The sequence below is a fragment of the Bidens hawaiensis genome, unplaced genomic scaffold, assembly GCF_021521415.1.
Source record: "Bidens hawaiensis isolate Kalapana, Puna unplaced genomic scaffold, B.hawaiensis_p1.1 tig00045495_1, whole genome shotgun sequence".
Classification (NCBI taxonomy): domain Eukaryota; kingdom Viridiplantae; phylum Streptophyta; class Magnoliopsida; order Asterales; family Asteraceae; genus Bidens; species Bidens hawaiensis.
This window is the reverse complement of record NW_027498105.1, coordinates 24761-48298: the sequence shown is the minus strand read 5'-3', so window position 1 is coordinate 48298 and position 23538 is coordinate 24761. Positions and strand designations below refer to the sequence as shown.

The 23538-nt window shown below is 41.4% G+C and overlaps 2 pseudogenes; one reads left to right on the top strand and one right to left on the bottom strand.

Annotated features, from left to right (window-relative positions):
• Positions 1 to 14795: 14795 nt before the first annotated feature.
• LOC143595719 (uncharacterized) lies at positions 14796 to 16455 on the bottom strand (annotated as a pseudogene).
• Positions 16456 to 19600: 3145 nt separating this feature from the next.
• On the top strand, positions 19601 to 23338 carry LOC143595720 (IQ domain-containing protein IQM1-like; annotated as a pseudogene).
• The last annotated feature ends 200 nt before the right edge of the window (positions 23339 to 23538 follow it).

The window sequence follows — 23538 nt, the reverse complement described above, 5'->3', positions numbered from 1 at the left end:
TAGCACATGTGTCATGCTGAGTTGTCGACCTTTCATTTGGCAGCTGTCAACATCAGCATATTCTTACTCCTTAAAAAGATGCCTTCTGGAAGATTGTCTGACGTGCACAATCAAGGTTGCCCTAATCCTGATTTGGATAAGGACGAGGTTGATTATGTGCACGTGTGATGTGCGCCCATCCTGAGGATGCGCGAAGTCTTCTTTTTATTCTCACGCGCAGATATTTCATGCGCAGGTGTGATATGCACGAGCATGTGATATGCGCAGCGCGCTGGTGCGCCGCGCGCATATGTGACGCGCGAGCATATGTGATGTGCAAGAGCATGTGATATGCGCCGCACGTTGATGCGCCGCGCGCATATGTGATACGCGAGCATATGATGCCTGAGCATGCTTTGTATGCGCCATGCGCATAGGTTTTGGCTTTGTGCCTTCATAATGTCTTTATCTTGTGGGTTGACCCGCCTTGCTCGGTGTTGAGGCGGGTACATACCTCTTCAAGCCCCCCCAGTCTAATGTGTGTCTTATCTCGCGCGAGCGCGGTAAGATAGATATTAGACTCACTGAATTGTTCTTTTAAAGGGGGTTTTGTCGTTTTCTTGGTTGTTTCCATCGTTGCGCGAAGTTCTATCCATTTGGTTGAAACGAAAGGTCCAAACACGTGGTTGGTTGGTGGTGACGTGCGCCGTAAACGTGTCAGACGTTTCGTGTGCTCGAGGTGCTACAGTTGCCTTTCATGTCCCCTCACACAGCTGTCTTGAACACGTGTCGCGCTCGCATTGGTTAGTACCTGCGAGTGGGGGCGCGTCTCTGTTCCGTGGCAGGTCGGTTACATTTTTATGTCCCCTAACACAGCTGTTAGGGACACGTGTCGCGCCCTCGTTGGCTTGCACCTGCGAGTGGGGGCGCGTGAAATCCGATCAGCTGCCACATTTCTCTCTCCTGGTCCTATAAAAGCAGGCCCTTAGGAAATTTTTTTCTTCATCTTCATTGTTGCTAAAAATCAAATTTCTGCCTTTCACATTCGGATTTGAGTGTATACATCGATTCGAATCCTCGATTATCTGCTGCTGCAGTTGCATGTCTGATAGTTCAGACTCGTCTAGCCCTTCAATCACCTCTGTTGCCTCTCGAAGACGCCGTGTGAAATCTGTGGTGATGTCGACATTGAAGCAAAAGGGGAAGGGGAAGAAGGTTGTTGAGACCACATCGGAAGAAGTAGGGAGGACCAAGGCCACCAAAAGGTGGAATGAAATCCCCTGCAAATTGAAGCAGGCCGATCTCGACAACCTCATCGCCTCCCAGGGCTTTCCCACCCTGTTTGGCTGCATGTTGCCTAGGTCCGGGCAAACGGCGGCGGACCCGCCTGCCGGCTATATATCCCTATATAGCCACTTTTTCACCCACTGCAACCTTCGTCTCCCGATGACAAGGTTTGTGGGTGCACTGCTGAAGTTCTATGGGATTCATATATCCCAAGTCCATCCTTTTGGACTCGTGCGCGTGACTCACTTTGAGTTCATGTGCAAATCCCAGCGCGAGGAACCCACTCCTCGGCGCTTTCAGTATTTTTATAAGGCCAAGATCCAAGACAATTGGATCTCTTTTATTCCTCGCAGTCAGAAGGTGAAGTGCTCCACTGTTTCATTCAAGAGCCTTCATGACTGGTCTGAGAGGTTCTTTTACATAAGGGCTGGTGTGATCCCCATCCGTATGACCATGCGCTCTATCTCTTCTGCGCCTGCGGATGAGGGTGTCCTCAAGAACCCAACTGGCGCCTGGGTTAAGAAACTGACCGCCGAACCATCCCCCGCGAAGAAAATTTGCGAGGAGGCGCTGGTTGGGGTCGGGATGAGTAAGCTCTGGGCCGACAGCGCGCTTGAGCCCGTTATCCAAGTCGACGGGTTGTGTAAGTTTTTTTTTTATTGCTTTATTTATTTTCCTGCGCGAACATCGTTCTTTTGCTGATATCATTTAACTTGTTTTTGCGCAGTCACCAAGGATTATATCCTTGCCGCTTATGATGAACATGTGGAGGGCGGCTCCGTCGAGCTTGGCGTTGGGGAGGTTGGTTTCCCAGATCGCTTCGATGACATGTTCATCCCAGTGGATCTGGATTTTGACTTTGACAGTGACGCGCCTGGTAAGCCTTCGCACTTCTGCTCATTCCTTTAGAATACCCAAGTTTATTAACAGTTCTGTTGCTTGTTTTTGTAGATGCGCTTGAAAACTACGAGCTAGAGCTCCCGGAAGAGGAGGAGGAGGAGGAAGAGGAGGCGCCCCTACTAAAGCGCAAAGCTAAGGGGAAATCTGGCGCAGGGGCCAGTAAGAGACAGAAGAAAGATGACACCCCTGTCGCTCATCCCCATGCTCAAACGAAGGGACCTAAGGAAACCCAGGTGTTTACCACCAAGGTTTCTTTAGCTTCCCTGCCTGTGAGAGTGGGCAGACCTCCAGTCCACTTGAGGTATGGTGGCGTCGCCTCCTCCGTTCGCGCGGCTGAAGAGAGAAGCAGTGCCGCGGCTGCAACAGGTATACTTTGCTTATCTTCATCTGATTGAGTTGTTATTAAACCTTTGCTCCTTTGAATGTTTGCAGAACCGGCGACAGTAACAGATCAGCCGCAGGCGCCACAAGGTGCTACGGCTGCGCCGGGGACTCCATCGAAGTCCCCTGTTCTACCCTCTGAAAAGGGTAGAATGAATTTTATGGCGATGTTCGACGCGCGAACAGAATTGCGCCAAGGTAAGTTTTGCACATTTGTCTTCTGAATTTTTCCTTTTGGACTCAGTCATAAACCATTTTTCCTTGTTTATTTGTTCATAGGAGTTGTAGCTGGCGCAACAGTTGCTGGTGACACTCCTGGCGCCGCTGCCGGCGCCGCTGGTTCTGGTCCTGCTCCTGCTAGTGCTGAGTCTCCCCTTATTGGGATTACCAAGGAGCAGGAAACCGTATTGCGCGCCGAACTGGCGGCGTCGAGACCTCCCTCGCCTCCTCCTGCACGCAGCCCTCCCCGCGAGGCTGGTTTGGAGCCTTCCAGGTCGCAGGAGAAGAGGCCTGTTGAAGAAGATGAGGAGGACGAGGGGGTTCAAGCTGAAGACTCCTTTGGAGACCGCGCCAGCCCTGCGATGCCGCAAGAGTTCGCAGCGCAGACTTCTGGTGGGGCTGGCGCTGACTTTCCTGCTTCATCCCCGCAGGTATGTTTTGATTTGTTGCTCCGCTGCGCGTACCTCCATATAAGTATGTTTTATGACTTAGAACATTATGTTTTATGACTTAGAACTTTTCTTGTGTTTTGCAGGAAGGTGACCACGTTTACCGCCCGAGATGGAATATTAATGAAGACAGTTCCTTTCAATCCATGGGCGTATGCGAGGACTTCTGGGCTCATGCCGTGCCTCCTACTGAAAGGAGGTATCAGGAGGAGCGCACCCGCGCGGACTTGCTGAACGACCATGTTTTCGCTGGGTCGGCTTTCTTCGCTGCTTCCCAAGAGCTTCGTCGTGATTATATTAAAGTACGCGACGCTCTTGTGGAAGCCCAGCGAGAGGCTAAGGTGGCTGCCTGGAACCTTTCTGATGCTCGCGCGCGAGCTGAGAAACTTCAGGCGGAGCTCAGTGAAAACCGAGCAAGTGCCAACACCGCATACATCAAGCGCGGGCATGAGCTCCAAGCTGCGCGGGAGAAGCAGCAGTTGGCAGAGGCCGAAGTTGCCAAGTACGCGCGCAGAGTGCGTGTCTTGGAACAGCAGGCTGAGGCGCGTGACCAAGCTATTGTGCAGAGTATAACTGAGAAATCATCACTGGAGAGCGAGGTTGCGCGCCTGAAGAGGGAGTTGGCGGCCGCGCAGGCCGATAGAGATGAGGCCTTGGCGACGGCGGCGTCCAGCCAGGAAGCACTTGGTGCTGCGCAGGCGGAGAAAGAAAAAATTTTGGCGGCAGCAGCGTCTGATAAGGAGGAACTAAAAAAGACTAAGGAAACTGTTGAGTTATTAAACTCTCAGGTTCCTGCCCTCGAGACGTCTGTTGCTGGCCTCGCGCAGGATCGCCAATGGCTGGTGTCACAGGGCATGACTCGCTGCGCTTTGGCGATGAAATATTCCGCCGAGTTTCAGGCCCTTGTGATGGACTGCAATGCCGCCGCGCGCTTGGTGGGCCGAGCTGAAGGGTTTACGGATGGGTATGAATATGGCATGTTGAAGAAGAACCCATCCGAGTACCCTTACAAGAGCGACGCGGCCTGCACGGACATGGCCGCGGTGGGGGAAAAGTATATGAATACTCCCATCCCCATCCTTATGCAGGTACCTTGACCTTAATGAGTTTTACTTGACTAACTTTTCTAAGTGTTTTGTACTCATTACTTTTCTAATGATTTGCAGATAGCTGCGCTTGCTGACCAGCCCGATCTCGGCGCGCTAAAGAAGTTGCTTGATGAATGCGAGAGGGCTGGTGGCGATGATGGTGGCGCGGGGGAAGCTGCCCCTACCAGCGGCTCTGGCGCGGCGAAAGAATCTGCTCCTGAAACCGTTGTGATCGAAGACTCCAATGAGGAGGAAGAACTTGACTATGATCAGTTCGGAGATGAGGAGCAGGCCGCGCCAGATGCTGCGGGAGATGATGAAGGTGATGAAGTGGCTGACGTCGACGTGGAGACTTGAGAAGCCCTTCATCAAATTTTGTATATTTTTTTTATACTTGTAATTTGTAACTCATCATACTTGTAAATTTCAATGCAATGGAATGAAACTTGTTTTCTCCTTTTCACATCTAGCGCATTTCCATTCATCTCTTCATGTTTGCTTGTATAGATATAAGGTATGCTTGCACGTTAAAATAAGAACAAGGTTGTAAGGAAATTATTCACTTAACCATAGTCCTATTTTGTAAGTGATTTCGCAGTATCTTGTTTATGCTGACATGCGCGATAACTTTTCATAATTCCTTTTTCGCGCGTCGTAGTCGCGCTGTTTTTACATGGAAGTATGAGTTTCAGCCATTATATGTCAGCATGTGTTACTCAGATATCCACTATGATTCCTCGCGCGATCTCGACCTGAGACCTTAACAACTATGTTATGGCATGTACTTTGCCTTAGTCGTTTAAGGAGTTTTATGATCAAGCTGCGCGGGATGTAAGATGGATGTTTGTGAGTGTTTTGAGCTAAGGCTCTTTGTTTTGGGCTAAGGCCCTGACGTGTTTAGAGTTAAGACTCATTAACGTGTTTGAGCTAAGGCTCGTAGGTTTGGGCTAAGGCCCTGATGTTTTAGAGTTAAGACTCGTTAACGCGTTTGAGCTAAGGGTCGCGCATGTATGTTTTACTTCGTTTTATTTTGTTTTGAAGTCAATATAGTGTTGTCATATTGCTCCAAATTAATAAAGGAAGTGTGAAACATGTATGCAAAGGTAATAGAACAAATATTGAAAGATAGCGCGAATCATCATTCATGATGGCTTAAAAGCCTTGATTACATATTTGAACTTTTACATGAAGCATTTTCTAAGCTGTGCCGCGTTCCATGCGCGCGGTATCTTTTTTCCATTCAAATCTTTTAAAGTGTACGCGCCTTTCCCCAAATCTTCTGAAATTTGATAAGGTCCCTCCCAATTGGGGGACATTTTTCCTGGGGGTATCGCGCGGCTAGCTTCATTGTTTCGAAGGACAAAATCATTTTTCTTGAAGTGGCATTCTTTAACACGCTGATTATAATATTTTTCCAGCTTTTTCTTGTATTTGGCTTCATTGATGATAGCCGCTTCTCTGCGCCCTTCAAGCAAGTTGAGGTCCAATCTTCTTTCGCGCTCGTTATCAGTCTTGCTCATCATGAGTACCCTATGGGATGGGCATCCAATTTCTGCTGGGATCATAGCCTCTGTCCCGTAAGTTAGGCTGAACGGGGATTCGCCATTGCTAGTTTTGCTTAATGTCCTGTGCGCCCACAGGACATTAGGTAACTCTTCGACCCAAGAATGGGATTCTCCCTCCAACCTTTTCTTCAGCCCATTTAACAAACTTTGATTCGCGCGCTCCACTTGGCCATTCCCTTGAGGGTGGTAGACCAAAGTGAAGATTTGGTTGATGTGCAATTCTTTGAGCCAGCCGGATATCTTCTTGTCAGTGAATTGTTTACCATTGTCGCTCACAATTTCCATAGGAAGGCCAAAACGGCAAATGATGTGGCTCCAGATAAATTGCTTCATCGCCTCAGCTGTGATTCTTGCTAGTGGCTTGGCCTCAACCCATTTTGTGAAATAGTCTATCGCCACTACCAAAAATTTCACTCGCCCTTGCGCTTGCGGCAAGGGCCCCACAATATCAATGGCCCATTTGTGAAAAGGCCATGCGGAGGTCACTGGAATCAAGTTGTTCTTTGGTCGCATGGTGTTTGACGCGTGGCTCTGACATGCCTTGCATTTTTGGATTTCTTTTAGCGCATCCAAGTACATGCCTGGCCAATAGTAGCCTGCGCTCATTGCCTTGGCAACCACCATGCGCGGGCCAGCGTGTATTCCGCAGATTCCTTCATGAATCTCCCTAATCACATAGCTTGCTTCTTCAGCATCCAGGCATTTCATGAGCGGTCCAAGATAAGAGCGCCGATACACTGTACCATCAAGTAGTTTATAGTTCTGCGCCTTGTGTCTTATCTTTCTCGCCTGTGCGCGATCGTCCGGTAACTTCCCCTCCTTCAGGAATTCCATTATTGGAGTTATCCAGGATGAGGGGGTTGTATGAATTACAAGGACCGATTGCGTTTGCACTGACGGGCTGCTCATTATTTCCACCCTGACATCTTTGCCAAAGTGATCAAAATTAGTTGATGCCATTTTACTCAACGCGTCAGCGGACTTGTTTTCGCTGCGCGAGATGTGTATGATTCTGAAGAAGTCAAACTGCTCAACGAGCTTTTTTGCCTGCTCTAGATATAGAGGCATTGTGTTCTCCTTGGCGTCATATAGGCCGTTGACCTGAGCAGCTACCAAGTAAGAATCAACATGCGCCTCTAGCCTTTTAACCCCAAACTTGCGCGCGATGCGCAGACCAGCCAGCAGGGCTTCATACTCAGCCTCATTGTTGGTACTTTTGAAGTCCAACCTAATAGCATAAGTATATTCATGATTATCAGGGTCCACCAGTTTGAGGCCTGCGCCGGACCCTTCGTTGTTGGAGGCTCCATCAGTGAATAGCCTCCAAACATCTTCTTCATCATTTGCTCGCGGAGGGTCTACCTCGCGCTGAGCTTCTTCAATCTTTCCCTCTGGGATTTCCGTGATGAAATCCGCTAAAACTTGACCCTTTATTGCTGGACGAGGCTTATAGGTGATCGTGTGTTCACCTAATTCCAGCGCCCACTTTGTCAGCCTTCCGGAGAGCGCGGGGCGTCGCAAGACTTGCTGGATGTTGTAACCAGTCAGTACTTCAATAGGATGACCATTGAAGTATCTATGAAGCTTGCGCGACGCATGTGTTAGTGACAAAACTAACTTTTCCATGATGGAATAGCGCGTCTCAGGGTCTGTCAGCACCCGACTCACATAGTATATTGGCGTTTGGATCCCCTTGCGATCCACCAATAGTACTGCGCCGATGGCGCGATCTCCAGCTGACAAGTACAATGTAAGGGTTTCGCCAGGAAGTGGAGCTGTGAGCGCGGGCAGCTTTATGAGACATTCTTTTACCTCAGTGAAAGCTTGCTCAGCCTCAGGCGTCCACTTGAATTGGCTCTTCTTCAAGCAGTTCCTCAAAGTGTTAACGAATGGAGTAGATTTGCTGGCGTGGTTCGCTAGGAACCTGTTGATTGACACCAGTCTACCATTCAGCTTCTGAACCTCTTTCATGGTGGATGGTGAAGGCATGTCAAGGATGGCTTCCACCTTCTCAGGGTTCACCTTGAAACCATCCTTAGTGACCATTACACCAAGAAATTTCCCCTCTTCCGCGCCGAAAGTACATTTGCTCGGGTTGAGCTTCATGTTAACTTCCGTTAGGCGCTGAAGAGTTTCCTCGATGTCATTGAGCATTTGTCTCTCCTCCCTGCTCTTGATCACCAAATCATCAACGTAGACTTCTAGATTTCTTCCGATTTGTTCACTGAAAACCGAATCCATAAGTCTCTGATAGGTGGCGCCCGCATTCTTTAGACCAAAGGGCATTTTTGTGTAACAAAAAACACCCTTGTCGGTCCTGAAGGCCGTCTTGTCTTCGTCTTGTGGTGCCATTTGAATCTGGTGATAGCCTTTGTAGGCATCCAGGAAACATTTGAGCTTGAATGGCGCCACGGAGTCCACCTTTGCATCGATGTTTGGCAGGGGGTAACAGTCTTTCGGACATGCTTTGTTGAGGTCCTTGAAGTCAATACACATCCTCCATGACCCGTTGCTTTTCTTTACCATCACAGGATTGGCTACCCACGTCTGGTATCGGATCGGGCGGATGATGTTTGCGCGCAACAGGTCCTCCACTTGCTCATTCATGGCCTTCGCCTTTTCATCCCCCATGATTCTCTTTTTCTGAGCAATTGGCTCCACCGACTTGAACGTGTTTAGAGAATGTTGCGCCAAGTCCCGCGGGACCCCAGTCATATCGGAGTGTTGCCACGCGAAGACCGACGTGTATTTTGTGATCAACCTTTTCATTCTCAATCTCGTTTCGTCTGAAATGGTAGCGCCAATTGTGACCAGCTGCTCGGGGAATTTTGGGTTTAAAATCCACTTCTCCGGCGCATTGTCCGGCATTGGAAGTTTCATTCTCCCTTCCCGCGGCGTACTTGTCACTGCGCACAAATGATCGCGATAAACAAATGTTACGCCTGTTGGTGTAGGGAACCCCAATGCGCCGTGAGCTGGCGACGGTATAGCATTAAATTGGGCAATCGTTCCCCTACCCAGGATCATATTGTGGCATGACGTGGTGGGCAAGACCAAGAAGTTGACAACTTCTGCTCGCTTGTGCTCATCATCCCCCATAGTTAGTTCAAACTGAATCTGGCCTAGGGGATGGATTATTTCATTTGAAACACCACAGATTGGTGCGTTCACAATTTCGAGCCGCGCTTGGTCTGCCGGGTCTAACTTTCTGAAACACTGCTCATACATAATGTCAGATTCACTTCCAGTGTCCACCAGGACTTTTGACACTTCGTAATGAGCAATGTGTGCGGTGATGACGAGAGGACTGCTTATTGAAGGGCCTCCCCTGATTCTTGGGAAGATGACTTGCTGCTCGCGCCAATCCCCGTGGATTTGCGCGCTTCTCTTTTTTGACGTCTGCCCTTGTCGTCCCCCCTCAGCCACACAGATTCTTTTGTATTTCTTGCTGGCAGAGGCTCCTTCCGGTTGCTCATCTTCTATTCTTTGGTTTTTCACCAAGTGAGCCAGCCTGCCAGACTTTACATCCTTCTCGATCGCATCCTTTAAATGATGGCATGCGTCGGTGTTGTGGCCCGGGGACCTGTGAAATTCACAATATTTGCCACTGTTTTGCGGTCCCTTGTAGTGTAGTTGCTTGGGGGGCTTGAATTGGACATTCTCAGTACTTAACACCTGTGAAGGTGTTTTAGTGAGGGGTGTCCATATTCTTGGCAGAGGTCTGCTAGGATCTCTGCCGCCCTCCCTCTTGTCACCCTCCCCGTGTTTACGAGCATCCTTTTGGGGCTGGGGTGAGCTTGGTTGCGCTTGTTTTTCCGCGGAAGAAAAACTTGTTGGCTGCAACCTGGACCATACAGAGTTCTGTTTGGCCCTCTTCTCTTTGCTGCGCGGTGATTCAGCCTGATGCGCTCTTTCTCTTGCCCTATCTTGGGCAATCTGTTTCTCATTTCTTGCGAAAACTCGCGATGCCTCCATTAACTTGGCCCACGTGGTGGGCATACCATCTTTGCTTACGAGAGCTCGTCGTAACTGATCACTGCGCGCGCCTTGTATAAAGGCCACGCGCAGGAGTTGCTCAGTTATACCCCCGATTGCCAGGGACTCCTGATTGAAACGAGTGATGTAATCTTCAATCGTTTCATCATTCCTGCGTATGCAGTGCATGATGTCATCAGGATCGCGCGTGTGCCTGCGCTGCTGTACGAAGTGGGCTTGGAACTTTTCTAATAGCTCCTCGAACCTATCAATTTGCCCTGTCGGCAAACTCTCGAACCATACCCGCGCTGCGCCCGTGAGGCAGCGAGCAAACATATGACACCATGTTGGCATCGTCCAGCTCTCTAGGTTTCCCGTGTTATAGAAACCTTGCAAAAAGTCATCTGGATCTGTTGTGCCATCATATTTGCCCAGACCACTTGGCATCTTGGTCTTGTGCTGGATGGGAGCCTGCGCGATGCGCGCAGTAAACTTTGAGTGTTTTACCAGGATGGCTGGTCTGTAGGGTGTGGTTACGTCCACTTGCCCTCTGACCGGTGGGCTGTACGGCATGTGCAGATCCAGATCTGCTCTGGCTCCAGGCGCCATGTTCACAGGCGCGCGGAGCTGTGAGCCTCCTGCATGAGTATCCCGCGTCTTCCTCATGCTATGCACTTCTTCATCACTGAACTCAGTGTGTGCAGTGTGAACAGAATGTCCTTCTTCCGGCGCGCGCGGCCTTTTTATAGGCTGCTTATCAATCGCTTGCCTTTGTGTCTGGTCGGCTAGCTTCTTCTGTTTGACCATTTCAGTGTACTTTTCCATCAGACGCCGCTGCTCATTTATGAGCCATTCATTCGGAACGTTTGTTTCTTCTTCTGGACCCATTGGTCCTTTCAGTTTCGCGCCGGCCATATTTTGTAATGTGAGATCGTCTGGAGGAGTTTCAGTCTGGCCGTGAGGGGTTGTGACGAAGGGACGGTTGCTGGTGGTACGCGTAGAATCACGCGGAACCCTCAGAACCTGTTGTCCGTCGTTAACACCCTCACGTTCAATATCCTCCAGAGGTTGATCAACGTTACGAACGCCAGAAACCATGGTGATTTTTTTTATGTAGATCTGATGAGATCTGATTGCCGTTTGTAACAGTGGATGGCGCCAATGAAGAAACGTGGATCTACTCACTGGTAGCAGATCTACTTTCCTCGGGTGTGATTATACTGTTTCACCGATGGTTCCTCTGGATCCGTGTTCTTCCACCTACAAAACGAACAGCGCCGTTACTTACCCCTCAGAAAGGGACAGAGGGGTCCTCTTTGGGGTAACCCTCCGGCGTGAGAATCAGTATATTGTGGAGAAGATAATAATGTGTGAGTCAGTGAATCTCAAGAGTATTGCTAATAGCTGAATACCCTTGATTGTGTGACTGTCTGTCTGTATGTAACTGACTGTGAGTGAATATAATTCAATATGATTGAATGTGATATCACTGCTTGTAACTGTCAATGATTGAGTATGAATGTGTCATCAAAGTGGAGTTGATGCTGTATTTATAGTGCTAGGGTTTCCACTGGTTGGGCTCAACCTCGTTGGCCTCCTCCAATCGCACTGCGCCACGTGCCCTCTGGGACACCTGGCGCTTTCTCGTTGGTTGTAATCACGTGGTAGCACATGTGTCATGCTGAGTTGTCGACCTTTCATTTGGCAGCTGTCAACATCAGCATATTCTTACTCCTTAAAAAGATGCCTTCTGGAAGATTGTCTGACGTGCACAATCAAGGTTGCCCTAATCCTGATTTGGATAAGGACGAGGTTGATTATGTGCACGTGTGATGTGCGCCCATCCTGAGGATGCGCGAAGTCTTCTTTTTATTCTCACGCGCAGATATTTCATGCGCAGGTGTGATATGCACGAGCATGTGATATGCGCAGCGCGCTGGTGCGCCGCGCGCATATGTGACGCGCGAGCATATGTGATGTGCAAGAGCATGTGATATGCGCCGCACGTTGATGCGCCGCGCGCATATGTGATACGCGAGCATATGATGCCTGAGCATGCTTTGTATGCGCCATGCGCATAGGTTTTGGCTTTGTGCCTTCATAATGTCTTTATCTTGTGGGTTGACCCGCCTTGCTCGGTGTTGAGGCGGGTACATACCTCTTCACATAGCATGCATATATTTGATTGGTAGGCAGTAAACATCTATTGATCTACCTATTTATCTATGAAAGAATGTGAAATCAAGGTTTATAAATTATCATAAAATTAGAGTTGAATGAGGTAAATTTACATATCATGGTGTTGATATATCATTTCCGTGAACCCATAGTCGATAAAAGAGCAACCACAACTAAGCGATCCTGGTACTAATTAGAGGAGAAATGCTTGCAAAATTTATTTCAGAAAACATGAATATATCCGAAGAGAATTTGACAGATTTGTGAAACTAAATGTTAAGCCGTTGCCATCGAATGGTACTTTTAGTATCCTAGCATTTCATGCGGACCATGAGCCTTTAGTATGCTTATGGACATGATATGACAACCAATCATCCATTGCGTGCGTCACCATCATCTTTGATACAGCACTTAGACATTTAAAATGTGCGGGAACTCAAAAATAAAAATGAAAAAGGAAAACGAACCCACCATCAAGCCCAACAGGTCAAACCATCATGCTTGAATTCGGGACATAGAGTGATACAGTCCCAAATAATACACATACCCGATGCAAAATATCATTATCGGATCGGACCCATCATACGCGGGCCATGAGGCACGGTGAGGCCTGTTTACATAAGCATAGCATCATACCATCCAAAATCGATGATAATTGTTTTAACTAGCTTGCTATTAATTTAATTTATTATTTTTCTTATCCACTTTGGCAGAAATACAAAATAGTCATAAGACACTTGTATTTTAATGATGGATGGACAAAGCAGGTGATGTACAGATCACGGTGTTATCTTATGACCAATGAGAGTCACACAATTAGAATTAAAAAAATGAAATCTATCTTTGCATGGCTAGATATGGATAATGGGCCATGCTTTAACTTGCCATATCTGGAAAGTTACTAAAGTGCCCCATGCATTTTGTTTAAAGTATTATTGAGTAGGATTTAGGACCCATACAACACACCAAGTGATGTTAAGGGCCTATGCAACACCAAACAAATCAATTGAGGGTGGGATCATACACTATATGTATAAAAATCCATCTTATAAAGATGCAAGGGCGATTTTTCCAAAAGTTTCCTCACTAAGCAGGTTAGGGGTTCGAGTCCTAAACTAGAGGTTTTGTTTGCATCCTTAATTTATAGGATTAGGAGTGTTTGTTGTTCACAAAAACTAAAAACGCAAGGGTTTAAGAAAACAAAACTTAAAATTGAAAAAACAAAACAAAATAAAAAGGTACAAGTCATCACAAGTATTCACAAATCACAACCTCTCATGTCAGAAGACTTGAAAAAGAAGTTTGATTTATGACTTCAATATACACTATATCAACATGTATCATTATATTTTTGAAGAGCAAGTAAATGGTTTTTGAGTTCGATCTCAACAACAAATGTGGACCAAGATATAGCTAGAAGAAACGGGTTAAACTGAGCTAAACATAACCAGAGTCTATTTGATCCATATATCGCTTTTTAAAAATTTTAATTATTATCTATTTAATGCACACACCATTTTTAAAATATTTTAGATTATTATTATTATTATCTATTTAATACATACAATCATATTAGTTATATGTCTAGACAATTTTTCATTTTATATTACCTTTTTTTTTGTAATCATACCTAGCAAACTAATTATGTATTAAAAATGGACAGTGGTTAAAAAATAACTAAGTGTAATCGTTTTAAGTTTTTAACTAATGATTTGGATTATCACCGTCAACAACTTAATTGTTTTTCTATAATTAAAAATAATGCATGTATCATATTTATAGTTTCTTAGATAAAATGGTGTTAGTGAATCACAGGAAAGCATGTAAAGACGGGTCTAAAGTCTTGCTTGCAACCACGTAAATCATTTTGTTAATGATTTTCATTGTTATAATAGCTAATATATTGTTTTTGTAAAAACAAAATAAAATTAAAAAGACAAGTGTTTTCACTGTAGGTCAAACCCAACACGGTCATCTTGACACTTGTAATAAACTAATAATTTAGTTTTTATAACTAGTAGGACCTGGGCTAGGACTTGGGTCTAGAGTCTAGACTACAAACTACAAAGACAAAGCAGTGAAGCACTATGATATGAACTTAAGCTAATCAGTAATTCAGTATTGCAAAACGGTATCCAAAGGATCAGTCCTTTGAAAAGCCCAACTAAGAAAGGCCTAAAGAGTTTAGCTCTAACACAATTGAGCCCATTTCGTTTTAGGTTTTTATAAACACTTCTATAATCAATGTATAGGTGCACAAGCAGGTTCGGTTAAGTTAATAAAATAGTCAAAGCCAGTTTGTGATTGGTTTCATTCCAAGTTGTAATCGGATCCGTAACCGGTTTGATCAGTTTTTGCAGGTTTTTGGTTTGGTCAACCGGCTTCAGTGGTGAGAATTACAAGTTAGTCCCAAATTTATGGTTTCAACTGGTTCCTATTCAATTGGTTCCAAATCGGTTTGGCTTCATTCTTAGGTGAAAGCTGCTTTAAGAGACCTCTAAAATGAATCCTTTGCCACCATGGCCGTCCACGGGTAATTATTATTATTATTATTATTATTATTATTATTATTATTTGTTCGCTCTTACAACTGCCAAGATTAGTTTTATTTCTACTACTTAAATTATGTTTATGCAATATATCTATTGCACATTTACAATTATCTAATTTGTAAACATTCTTTTGATTTTCTCATGAAATAGAGATAGTATTTATTTATTTTATAAGCAAAATAGACACATTTGCTACGGAAGACAACATGGGTCTTCAAAGGATTATGCCCTATGCATATGATCCTTTAGAAATTCCAAAACAACATGAACTAGTTCCTTGGTATAAAAATGGTTAGCCCCTTCAATGATTCTTAACTTATGGTTGGGTCTAATCTTAGCAAACTCCAAAGCATCCTCAACAGAAGTGATTTCATCAAGTGACCCATGAACGGTCAACACACTGCAATCTTGATAAACTTTACGTCCCGCCTCATGCATATTGGTATTCAGGCATTCCATTAGACCTTCTTTCGTCGCACAAAGAAACTTTTCTCCTAAACAAGTGGAAGAAAAGAATAGGTATGTTATTATGTGTATGTTACAACTTCTAATACTAATTGCACATGGTTAACCTGTTTTGAATTTGAAGTTGACGAAACCGTCTTTTTAGCTCTTTCCAAATAATTTTCTCCCAATAGATTCTCAATGCCCCAACTCATCTTATATCGACCAGACACATTGACAATTGTCTTAATATCTCGACGTAAAGATGCATATAAAACGACCACATTCCCACCTGCGAAAATATTTTTCATGAAAAATAATCTTGTTAGGGTTTAAAATCATAAAAATAATATTTTGTAACCGCTTCACCATTTAAAATGGCATACCTTTACTGTGTCCAATGGCTGCGCATACAACACGATTCGCTATTGTAACATGTTGGATTACTGCTCTTAAGTCATCAACCTCCTTACGGTAGTTACCAAACTGAAACGAGCCTTCACTTTCACTGAATGAATAATTGTGAAGAACGATATATTACAACTTTTGACTTCAAACATACAACTAGAAGATCAATTTTTGTGATTTTTTTTTTTATTTTTCCCCCAAATTACTAACATCACATCTTAATTATTTGTCAATTTATAGTATGCATATCTTTACATCATGTAAGTTAATAATTTTAGTTGAAAATATATATGTTTTAATATTGACATAATTACAAATTTTGTCCTTTAAACATAGTTGATTTATGAATCGGATACTTTAAAAAACTTTCTTTCACTATTTGTCTTTTAAAAGACCAATTATCTCGTTTTTTGTCCTTTTAACTAACAGTCATCCAAAAACTCAGTTAGTTGACATAATGTGCATGGATGTGTAGGGCAAAACTCAGTTAGTTGATAGAATGGTGTGCACATGTTGTTAGCTAACTGAGTTTTTGGATGGCAGTTACTCCATTAGTTAAAAGGACAAAAAAACGAGATAATTGGTATTTGAAAGGATAAAGAATGTAAGTAAACTTTTTAAAGGATTCGATCCATTAATCAACTATGTTTAAAAGGCAAAATTTGTAATTATGTCTTTAATTTTTAAAAAATAACATTTTCAATATTATTTTATAATTGAATAGCTCCTTTTAGTTATGTGACATCTTTGCACGATTTGCATGTATATCTTCCTCACCTTTCTAAAACTACATACATGCTCCTCAACACTTTGAAGCGGGTAACACTTAACTTGGATGGACGTTAGTTTTACATTTTTACTAATTAATCGTGTTTGAAATTGCTATTATGCCGTCTAGTTAAAAATAAAAATAAAAATAAAAAAAAATTTGATTAGGGTCTGTCTACTTATAAAAGTATAATCCATTTCCTGAAAAATCAAAACGAAAGACACTGATCCCTTGTTTCTCTAATGCAAGACAGAGTTCCATCATCATACAGGACTCCTAGTCACACAATAAATCAAATAAAATACAATGTTTTTTTTTTTTTGTTTTTTTTTAACATTACAAGACACCACAAAGGCAGATGACGCAATCTTTTTGTTGATTTAACGACTATAATCTGTGAAGCTAAAGTAGTTATAATAATAATATTCAAATAATTATTTATCTAAAGTATAAAAAGCATAGTTTGTACGTAGCTTTTTGCCTAGGAGGCCATGACACACGATTACAATTTCTTTGGATCCTGTTTCATGTAACAGCCCTACAAGTTTCTCACCCTATTTGTTTTGTATACTTATTTTCTCTGAAAAAATGAAATCAAACCTTTTAATAGCATCTATAACTAATTTTTGAAAGCAACAGAATTTAATTAGTGTAAATTATTAACATACTGAAATGAAAAGATTGGCTGAATTCTATTTTACCTAAGTTTGTAGAGTCACTGCCGCCGGCAGCCATTTTCAACTACTAGTAAGATGAAAATGAGAATGAGAATGAGAATGAGAGTTGCACGTTGATGGTTAAATCCGTAAAATGGGACATGCTTATAGCTGGAAAGTTAACTCTTGTGTCCCATTTTGGCCTACGAATAATAATTGAGTCGGATGCATAATTAATTAATGGATTTTGGAGGTGTACAGAACTGTTAAATTATTTAATAACTAACGTTTTTTATAAAAAAATTTGCATATTAGTGTCATTTGAGTTTAGTTTTAACACTTTTTATATCTATATTTACAACTACAATTATGAAAATTAGTTTTTACACATATCTAATTTTTTTACATATATGTAAGATTATTATTACATATATTTTACACATATGTAAACTTATGATTTATATATGTAATAAGAAATTTATATATAAAATATGGTTTATAATGATAGGCTAGATTTAATAGATTCATGTACACATCTTATATACCGTTTTATAATGATAGGCTAGATTTAATAGATTCAATTTTTTGTTGGAGAACAAAATATTTGGTTTATCACTGTCAACAAAATAAATTGTTTTTCTATAATTAAAAAAGATGCATTATATTTACAGTTATTTAGAGATAAAAAGGTGAAAGAAAGTGTGTGAATCACAGGAAGACACGTAAACATGGGGTAGGAATCACTAAAGTCTGTTTCTGTCACTTCTGATATATACAATTTACTTTTATAACTAGTGGGACACATTGATGTTGTCACTTATTGACAAGGGTTTGTTACTTATAAGTTAAAACGTCGTGTTACTGTTATGTAGTTAGTGAGATTTTAACTAACTCTTTAGTTGTTAACTTGTGCATCATGGTTAACTAGACATTAAAAAAACGAAATATAAAGTGTGATTGGTTGTTTGGGGTGGCCCCATCATTTCCTTGTTAAAAGTCTCGTTAACAAGTCTTACCATGTTAATCCAGTCTCCCTAACACCCTCCCTTTAACAAGTCTCCATGATGTTGCCAGTCGGTTGGCCTCTTTTGCTTTGTAGCCCCATAACAACCAACCTAAACGTCATGAATTTTTTTAACTTTACTTAACCGACATTAACCCAAGTCCCAGGGGGGCGATACAATGAACAAATCATCAGCCTAATGAAAAGCCCAAATAGGAAAAGCCCAAAGAGTAGCCCTAAGCCCCAGACATAAATTTTGGAACCATAAGATCATAGCCCATTTCCTTAAATTTTATGAATACTTTCATCTCCCATGCATTAAAATTAATTATTATTACAAAAATTTGCACGAATAAAAAAACATTTATTCTCCACTTGTGGCCTGTGGGAGGCTTAGGTTCAGAGAACCAAACTTGATCTTCACTTGTTTCATTTTTTATGGATTATGAGTTATGGCAGTATAAGACTTGCTTTTCTGGTAACGACTGTCAAGTGGCAGCCGGTAGTATGATTTCCTGAAGGAACGCCCAAGCCAAACTTTATTTTCCTTCATCAAATTGTGAGCATCGATGACTTCACGAATTAATATTCGATTTGACCAAGAATCACATCAAGTATAACCCGACACATAAAATATTTTGTTGTGTTTTGGCCTTGACCATGCTGGTTCATTTGCACACACTCTTTAATCTTACACAATGTCTGCTATGGGACTTGAAGCCTCAACCTCATAAGAGAATCATCATTTATATTACACCTTGATACCCTTAGGCGTAAGACTCTTTGGTAGGAATGTTTAGTTTAATGTACAGTTGATTTATTATTATTTCTTATATGGTATGAACTTTTACTCTGCAAGACCCTTTAAAATGATATATAATTACACAAAAAGATGTTAATATTACTGATTATAGAAACACAGTTTCAGGTCCCTAAAGTGTAGATGGTGATTTCTGAAAGAGCTAGCTAGGTTCTAGCAATAAAAAAATGTGCTACTATAATTCTAGTTATGTTGGAGTCGATCTCTTCCTTTGTTTGACTGATTTTCTCTCTCTCCATTTCTATATGTTTGTTCATCCCTTGCCACATTTAGTAACAACATAATGTAGATACATAGAATATATCACACGATATCCTTCATTCAATGTAAGCAAATTTTCAAGTATATATTATATTCAACTAAACTAAACTAAACTAAGCACGTGTTTCTTCTGTTTGTTCACATAACTCAATATCAAAATCAAACTAACTATTATTTTCTGATCAAGCGTCTATATTTATTTTTTTTAAATGGAGACGGGACACCGACAAAATTTTATTAATAATTCACCGGAAAGTAAAGTAAAATTTGGGTTAGTATTTACTATACTCAAATGAGTAAAACATAATGTTAGTCTAGACTTATTGATACCTTCAGATTATTTCCCACCCCCCCCCCCCCCCTTTTTTCTCCTGAGGGGTTCTTCTTCTATAAATAGGTGAAAATATCATGTATACATTCTAGGTTAGAAATCAGCACACTTAGTGGAGATATAGCTCTGTGAGTAACACTAATTTTTATTTTGAATATTGTTATCATGAACTTTATATATATATATATACTTTTTTTGGTACTATTTTTCAAGATTTCCAATGTGGTTATTTGATTGCATAATATATATTGAATGTCATGACTCTTTTGGAGCATTTTGCAGTACACAATCTACTACTTAAAACAAAACTAAATAGAAAAGATGAAGTACAGTGAAGTAGTGAACCCTTAAAGATAATGCTTGAAACCAATTTTTCTTTCAAGAATCCAGAACTCCAAAATTTGAAATATAATACGGCTAGTTTGACTTCTGCTGAGTCAACTGCATTAGTTTCGCCTCGTCCTGATAGTGAACTCAATGCTGCTGCTACTACGGTTCAGAAAATATACAAAAGTTATCGTACTCGAAGAAACCTAGCTGACTGTGCGGCTGTTGTCGAAGAATTATGGTCAGTTTACGCCGTTTTGGAAAATAGTTTGACTGAAGAAGTCCAAGGCTAAGTTTGGTTTTCTGTCTTTGGGTGACATGTTGCAGGTGGAAGGCATTGGATTTTGCAGCTTTGGATCGTAGTTCGGTTTCGTTTTTTAACGTTGAGAAACGCGAAACTGCGGTTTCACGGTGGGCCCGGGCAGGAACTAGAGCTGCTAAAGTGGGAAAAGGCCTATCCAAGAATGAGAAAGCTCAAAAGTTAGCCTTGCAGCATTGGCTTGAAGCTGTGAGTAGTTTCTTCATTTGATGAATCCCAAAAAAATATTACAATACAAATTTAAAGATGTTTTCTTTAAATGATTTGAAATGTTTTTATTTTTATTATGTAATATCATGTTATTTTTTATTATGAATGAATTTTTTTATTAATCTTATCTTTATTTTTCATTATATATATTATACAAGAGAATTAAATTTAAATAATATTATCAGTGTCAAAAAATAAAAAGAATGGTTGAAACTTGAAAAATGAATAATGAATAAGAGGAATAAGATAGATTGAAACACATTGGTGAAATAAATAATGGTGGTGTGACATTGAGTTGACAAAAGATAAATGAATGTATTAGGCTTCGCGCATCATTCACCATTTTAGCCGCCCCTGAGATGAGTGGCACTGCACTTGAATGGGCAACAATGGAGGGGGTGTTCTGACAAGAACACCCCCTTGAGGTGATGTGAGCTCATTAAAAAGTTATTTATTTATTTTTATATTTGATTTGAGGTGTTTCAACTACTTGTAAACTATATATGAGAAACCACCTTATTTTTATTTTCAAATCAATTTTAAAATAAATATTGGGTTAATATGCAATATTTTATAACAAAAATATTATCTATTTCATGTTTTATACTATTTTTATTCTTTAGAACAATACTTTAATTTACATGAACTATTTTGCTAACTCTATTTGTTTTTATATAACCTAATTAAAAACTTACAAATTACTTCATTTTCTAATGAAATTTAAATTTAATTATGAATAATAAATTTAAAAAAATGGTGATTGGGTTGAAATGTAAGTATTTGTATGGGTATTTGTATGGATAAAGAGAAAATAGGTATTTTGAAGTATCAATTAAGAACCTCCAACGCTTTGGCCCGTTGGAAGTTTGTAAAAGCAAACTTCAATGTGACAGACGAGTGTGAAGTTTGGTGATCGGGATCGAAAAACACAAACGGTATTTAGATTATAAGCTCGATCTCGTAATTCTCATTAGCTCGAAAATTACAATACATAAACTCTTCTACTTTTTCATCTTGATATAACCCACAAGCTCGGGTATATATACTAATTTAGATTTGAAAACCCAACTAGACTAGAATACAAAAACCATCATATTCAAATACTAATTGGTAAAAACATATCTAAATAATAATTAATAAATAAATTCCTTGTTGTCCAAGTCATTGGCTCGACTTGTTCACTAAGTAATTTATTCCATGTAAACCAAGTCACGTGCTAAACTTGATAAACAAGACACCAATCCATCATAGGCTCGATGGGTCGGTCCAACCCGCCTCATTGAGTCAACGACGGGAATTAAGTCCAACAGAGTGGCGTCGTGAGCATTGGCTAAAATTGAAGTCCTTACCATCGTCCAGACATGGTGGTCCCTCTCTCTCACATACAGTATTTTGGTGTGCGTTGTGGATGTTTGGTGTGTAGAAGAAATAAACGATTTTGAAGAATGTTTGGAATATGATGTGACGCATTTTTGAAAGTCGTGCATTGTTGATGCTCTTAGTGAAAATCTAATGTACTATATGATTGGACGTGTTTGTAGGTGTTGTAATTTTTAAACCTTAACAATGTGCATAGTCTAACACATGGTCTAATGATGGATGAGGAGAGTTGAGAGTCCATCAACCACTCTACCATTTTCTCTTTCCTCTCTCCGCGGTTTCTTGTTTCTATCTTTCATCCCCACACAAAAGGCATATGTCCGATCATGCTTGTGGACGACAAGTGACGATAATAGGCATATACTTGTTCCATAACCACGACAAGTTTTAAAACTAATCTCATAGCAAATAGCTTCTCATTATCATTGCTATCCTGAAATGGGTGCGAACCTCAAGATTTCTTGAAATGGTTATAACATTTTCTTCTCTTTCGCTTGCTAATTTTTAGATCGACCCACGATATGGTCATAATTTGCGCATATATTATGATATCTGGTTCGAAAGTGAAAGAGTCAACCGTTCTTCTATTGGTAAGTTTCTTTCAACCATTGTACAAAGTTTTAAACCTCATGGTACAGCTAACTGAATCGAGAGATTTGCGAGTTGCGACACAACCCAAGGTTGGATGTTGGGGACGGCAAAGAAATAAACCTTGAAACATGTCCAAGGTTCCACTTACAACATCAATGCATCCAATACTTAGGCCCCGTAAGTTTACTACTCGCTTACACTACTATAAAACAGAGGATTTATCACAACACTTTATGACCGATGAATGTTTTGCCACCTTTGATTAACAGAAAGAGCGAGAATCATATCAAGTGATCGTTGAAAATGGGAAGCTTGTTTACAAACAAACTGGTCTGCTTTTGGAAACAGTTGAAGGTTCTAAATGGATCTTTGTTCTTAGTACTTCAAAAATCTTGTACGTTGGCCGAAAACAGAAAGGTTTGTTTCAACATTCAAGTTTTCTAGCAGGCGCTGCAACCACTGCTGCCGGAAGACTGGAGGCTCATCAAGGCACTCTCAAGGTACAAGTCCATAATGCATTCATCCTTGTACTTCCACGATACAATATTCGAACATTTGTCATTGGTTTTCAGGCTATTTGGCCTTATAGTGGTCACTACCTCCCAACTGAAGAAAACTTCAGGGATTTCATTAGCTTCTTAGAGGAAAACCATGTTGATCTCACACATGTTAAGGTACGTTAATTACTCACCATGCTTGTTAAGATGTACACTGACGCATTAATGAGTTGCGTCACTTAACTAGCGTATCAATATCATTTTTTGGTTTAAAACTTATGCAGAAATGCTCAGTCGATGACGATGCAAGCTCTTCGTTAAAGGTCACCCAGCCTGAAAAAAGGCCCAAACTGATAGTCATTCCAGAAGCTAAACCACAAGACGTTCTACGTACACCTACTAATGCAGAATTTACAATCACACCCAGCTTTGCTCAAGGTCTAACAGGTCCTCACATGTCGGCCCGTTTTCATGAAGATAACTGCATTTCCTGCACGTGGGGCTTGGGAACTGGGACACGTATTGGCATTGTTCGAAATTACCCAACCGAGTTACAATTTCAAGCCCTCGAACAAGTTAACTTATCTCCCTGTATTGTGCCAGGAAATTTCGGGCCAATCCCATCACCCAAACCCAGCCCAGATGTCAGACTGTCTCCTAAGATACTAGAGTATATATAAGTATTGCTATACAGGTTTATGTTCTCTTTGATAAGGGGTTCACAACAAGTTAAGATGAATCTATATCAGAAATAAGACGAAAGAGAGAAAAAGTAGTGTAGTCCGGACGTTTCACTAAATTCGGATTCAAACAGTTCGAAAATTTTTATCAATATGATGACATGTAAACCTTAGAATTCATAAGGTTGAGTCACTTGTATATCTAAGGTATTACTATTGACACGTTTGATACAGCTGAGTTAATAAACATCTATCATCATGATATTACA